Raw genomic sequence first — 6,000 nt, 5'->3', positions numbered from 1 at the left:
TCCTGTATATAACCCAGTGACCAAAGCTTAGTCACAATTCTCCATCTAGCTTCAAGTGAGACCCGAAAAGGAAGTCTGCAAAGGTCATTTTGCGGAAAAGGTCCGGCAAAAACAGGAGTAATTCTGTTATCATAGAGGAAAATAGCCACTAATCTCTGTCAGAGTGCTCCATAAATATTAGTTATTATTGTTACCTGGTTACCAAAAGATCTCCCAGTTCGGTCTCCAGACCAGGTAGTTCTTTCTAACTCATGTGATTTCTTTTGTACATGCCTTTCCACTTTAATCCGCCACTGAGATTTGCACATTTGTAAAACTGTGCTCGTTTAAAAAATCTCTTCTCCCCTTTCTAATGTTCTGCTCAGGATAACTGTAATACTATCCTTGTCTTAAATTCATACTATATAGACGGTCCCTGATGTGAGATGGTTTGACTTTATGATGATGCAAAAGTGATGCCCGTTCAAAAGAAATGTATTTTGAATTCTTATCTTTTCCCCAGGCTAGTGATAAGCAGTACTGCTATAGTCTCTTGTAGTGCTGAGCAGCAAATGCAGCTCCCAGTCAGCCACGGGATCACCAGGGTAAACAGCTAATACACTTATGACCATCCTATACACATACAACCATTCTCTTTTTTCACTTTTAGTGCAGTATTCAAAAAATTACATGAGATATTCAACACTTCATTATAAAATAGGCTTTGTGTTAGATGATTTTGCCAAAATGTAGGCTATGTGTCCTGAGCATGTTTAGGTTAGGCTAGACTGAGCTACGATGTTCAGTCTACTAACTGCATTTTCGATTTACAACAGGTTTATTGGGGTGTAACCCCATCGTTAAGTTGAGGAAAATTTATAGTCATAATCTTGAGATATTATTTCCTAACTTATTCTGTGTTTTTCTGTCTCAACTAGTCTGTTATGGACTAAATTGTGTCCCCCCTGCCAAATTCATATGTTGAAGTTCTAACTCCCAGTACCTCAGGATGTGACTGTTTTGGGACATAGGCTCTTTAAAGAGGTAATTTAGCTAAAACTAGTTCATTAGGGTTGGCCCTAATCCAATATGACTGGTGTCCTTTTAAAAAGACAAGATTAAGACATAAACACACACATTTGAAAGACCTTGTGAAGACACAGGGAGATGACCATCTGCAAGCCAAACAGAGAAGCCTCAGAAAAAACCAACTCTACCAACACCTTGATCTTGAACTTCTAGCCTCGAATTCAAGAAAACAAATTTTTGTAGTTTAAGCCACCCAATCTGAGGGGCATTGTTATGGCAGCCCAAGCAAAGTAATACACAGTCTGTCATCTTATTTGGCATCATCAAAGTCCCAACAAGAAACAGATGACAGACTACAAAGAAAGCAGTTTGAGGTGATTTAAAGTACGAAAGGCCAGGACTTCCTGGTGGTCCAGTGGCTAAGACTGTGCTTCCAATGCAAGAGGTGCGGGTTCAAACCCTGGTCGGGGAACTAAGATCCCACATGCCACGCAGTGCCACCAAGAAAACATTTTAAAAAAAGAAAGTACAAAAGGCCCATTTACTATGATGTGGGTGTTGCGAATCAAAAAGGATGGTTCCTTAACCTAAGGAAGAGTGGAGCTACTACGACCTGGAAACCCTAGGATGAGAGGGGAAAGAGCCTTTATCAGAATCTTTAGTGAAGGGATGCAGGTGCATCTTGAAGCACCTTTGCAGGGAGGGAAAAGGGTAATAAGTACTCTGACCCCATTCTCCTCCCTTCCTGCCTCCAATCTCCTGCCAGTGCTGCCCATTGATGGAAACCAACTAGCTACCAGAAAGCATGGGAATGCAATCATGTGGTCCAGGAAGGTCAGCCATCTAGAAAGGAGAGTGAAGAAGAGTAGAGAGTGACTGAGTCTGGAGAAACACATAGAAGATATCTAGCACAGGGAAGAACTTGTCTTCTTCTTTTCCTTGTCGGCCCCCCCCCCCCCCCCACCGCCCAAAGTGCCCATAGTAACTACTGTAATATATATAGCAGGTCCTAAATAAATATCTGGGAATTGGGTATGTTTCATCCCCAGTAATTTTCTTTTTTACCTTTCTGCATTTATGCTTTTAATTATTTTATCAAGTTATTTGTTATCAATGCAATTTTAGATTTTCCAGATTTAATATTAAACTTATTGAGGTATAGTTGATTTACAAAATTAGACATGCTCAGTAATTTTCAACTATTGTCAATATTTCCTTTCTACTAGTTTCTAGAATACATCATCTCACTATTTCTAGTTAAAGCCTTAATCCAAATCTTGGCTATATTTTACTTCAAAGACTACTACTTTCCTCATGGTTTTTTGTTGGTTCATTCTGTGCAAATAAAAGGAGAAGCAAAGCAAAGCACCCCACAAAACAATACCTAGTTGTACAACAACATCTCAGTTGATTATACTTTCTGGTTACATTTTCTCCTTCTTTCATCTTTATACTGCTTCATTATAGTTGACACCAGATTGATTGTTTGTGGACATTTAAGTAAGGTTCCTGTCAGCTTCCTTTCCAAAAGTGTTACAGTTTTCAGCCTACCTTACCTGTTTCTGACAGGTAAGCATTATACCTTTTGAAGTTTACAATAAACTTTTAGGATATTTCTTTTCCAGAGATGATTCCCAAATATATTGGGTTGGCCAAAAAGTTCGTCCAGGTTTTTCCATAACGTCTTATGAAAACCTGAATGAACTTTTTGGCCAACCAATAGTAATATGGATTTTTCAAGAGATACTAATAATTAGTAATGATTTGATTAGACAACTAAGTTAAAAAATATTCTTATAAGAATTATTCTAACTTATATTGGCTACTTCCTTAGTTTACTCTCAGTAGTGAGAATGCCTACTCAAATAAAGCTCCATTTTAGATTCATTTATTTACACATCATTCAGTTCTGCCATCTCTGTAGCTGATTCCTTAGAAGCGGATATATTTTCTGGCTTTTGTATTAGAAACATAGTGCTTTGTATTACAGTGTTGGGTCACTGAATCAGTGCTGACTTGAAAGAAAATGACAAGGTTATTTTATGTAATTTTACTTTTTATCTTTTTGATTTGATTTGAGCAAGAATTTAATCTTAAAAAATATTCACTTTAAAAAATAGGCATGTTTAACCCTATGAAAAATTCCTTGTCAGAGACTTTTACATATCTTTTTAAATTATTCACATTAACGTTTCTTGTCTTTCATTAATCTTCAACACAAATTAGTATTCTTTCTTTAAGGGTTATTTCTTCTGGGTGAAGAATGATATCACATTTAATAAGAACTCTATAATTAATGTACCACAAATTTGAAGCTACAAATAGGGTATCCCTGTAATGTAAATCCAATTGTCTTTATTTTTTTTATAATATGTAATTTTATAATGAGGTAAAGATTGTAGTGCCAAATTAGGGTACTGAGTTCAAGCGCACTTAAGTCATCATCTTAGAAAATAATTTTTCTATTTCTTGATTATGTTAGTGTTTTCTGATCTTTGTGAACTAGTACCCATGGTTCACTGTGATTTTATCTCAGTGTATTTCTATGTTTTTCTGGTTAATTAAAACTCCCACCCCCATAGGAAGAAGGAAAAACAAACGAAGTCAAATTGTGTTAAATTCTGTTTTCCTACTATATTTTAGGACCTTTTATTCATTGAGCACTATGTTCAGGACTTTCCTCAAGGTCCTCTGAAAATGTTAGGGATCTGAAAAAAAAAGTTGACTTGAAATTATGAAGAGAAAGCTGCAAATCAAAGTGAACAAATACTTAATCAGATGTCTAAAAAATTTAACAATGTGCTATTTATAAACTCAATACTTAGTTATGTATATTTTGTGTGATATATGGGTACATTTTAAGACGTTTGATATGATGTGGAACTGGAGAACTTCAAAACCAAGCTGTAATCAGTGCTTTCACATTAGGCCAGATCTACGGAAGTCTTAAAAGTGACCTTAATTTCTTTTATGGAAGAAAGTACTAAGTAAAATTTCAAACAGTGTTTGGAAGCAAGTGTGGTAAATGTTTCGCTATACAATGTGTACAAAATACAATGTGTATTTTTTGTAGTCCTTGGCCCTCAAAATAAAAATGTTAGTAAGCAAAACAAAACAAAAATTTTGGAAAAATATTCCATGCACATAAATTCCCTCTTTTCAAAACAAACAAACAGAAAGCCATCAAAGGAGACAAATTCATGTAATTTGATTCAGTGATCTTTATTTTTTGTGTTTTAGTGGCTTAGTAAAATAAAATATAAGGGTGAAAAAATGTGGTCATATGCTTTAACAGCTGACATAAGTATTCAAAAACAATTTAAATGTAGGCTGTATAATATACTGTGATGCTGGGGGTGGGGAGGGTGAGATGTATGACATATTCCAGTGGGAAGGTACTTTTAGTACACTTAGCATAGGAATAATGGCCCTACCGGAACTTGGGAGATTTTTTTCCCCCATACTGTATATTACATTAAAGGGAGGAAAAAAAAAAGAAAAAAGTAAAGGGAGAGAGAGGGCCAACTTAAGAATTTCTTTGGCAGTTAAAGACTTTGGATCAATAAAAGCATTTCTGATAAATAATTTTTGATAATAATTGATAAAAATGAAATACTTTTCCTTTAGTAATATATAAATATTATATATAATAGTAATATATTACTAATACTGACATTAATTGCAGCTAAGTTATAAAAATTAATCTCTAACTCAGTTCATGTTCTGTATCTTGTAAAAAATCTACTTGGGGTTCACAAAATTCTTAATAAACGCTAGTAGAAATATCATTAACTTTACAGTATTTACTCCACCAAAATTATTTCCTAATTTCACAAAGGTATTCCATGAACATATATGTTTAGCATTTTGAATCAATTCACCTGGTGTGGCCATTTCTGAAAATCCATGAAAATTAGAATTTAGAATTGAGATCATTCAAGTCTTTTAATCCATTTACAAACATTTCCTTCCACCTCCAAAAGCCCCGAGTCTTTACTGGTACCTAGAGAGTTTAGATGATTTTCTCAACTTGGTCATAGAGTTAGTACCAAAATCTCTGAAGTACTCCTAATGTTACCTCAGAAGGTTATATGATCTCCACTATGTTTAAGCTACTGCAATTTCAATAGGGAAATAGAAAAAAATTCTCTTTAATCATCTAGACTTGACTTTAAGCCTTCAAAAGCAATTCCTTTGGTTTCTAATTGTATTAAAGATTATAAAGTGGCAGAACTCATTTCTGTGAGCAGCAAACCAACATTATCTACCGTTCAGTCACACATATTACATTTTTGAAAATTTGCCAAGGATAATTTTACTACCTATTATTTGTCCTTTTCTCTGTAGTGTTGAATAAAAATATTAAGGAAAAAGTGGTTAATTAGGTATATAATACAGCAATAAATACTTCTATTAGTGTTTTCTGGGGCTTGGGGACAAGTATTATTGACATATAACGCATAGATATAATGTGCATTGTATTACGATTTTGACAACCGTAATACACTTTACTACCTAAAACAAGATCTAGAACAGCACTTTCTAGTAGAACTTCTGCAATAATAGAAATGGTCTAAATCTGCACTGTCCCATTTGGTGGCCACTAGCTGCATGTGGCTACGGAGCACTTAATGTAACTACTGTGACTACAGACCTGAATTATAAATTTCATTTAATTTTAATTAATTTACAATTAGATTTTAATTTTTAGCTAGTGGCTACCAAGTTGGACAGTGCAGAACATTTCCATCACCCTAGATAGTTCCTTCAAGCACCTTTCCATTAAATCCCACCTCATTGCCCCAGGCATCATAGGGAAACACTAAATACAGTTTAGTTTTTTCTGTTTTGGACTTTACATAAATGGATTCATACAGTATATACTCTTTGTACCTGGCTTCTTTTGCTGAACATAATGTTTTTGAGATGCATCCATGTGTATCATTAGTCAGTTCCTTTTAATTGTCTAATAGTATTCCATTGCATGAATGT

Source organism: Pseudorca crassidens, chromosome 7 (genome assembly GCF_039906515.1).
Source record: "Pseudorca crassidens isolate mPseCra1 chromosome 7, mPseCra1.hap1, whole genome shotgun sequence".
NCBI classification, from domain to species: domain Eukaryota; kingdom Metazoa; phylum Chordata; class Mammalia; order Artiodactyla; family Delphinidae; genus Pseudorca; species Pseudorca crassidens.
Note: the sequence above shows the minus strand (reverse complement) of the source record.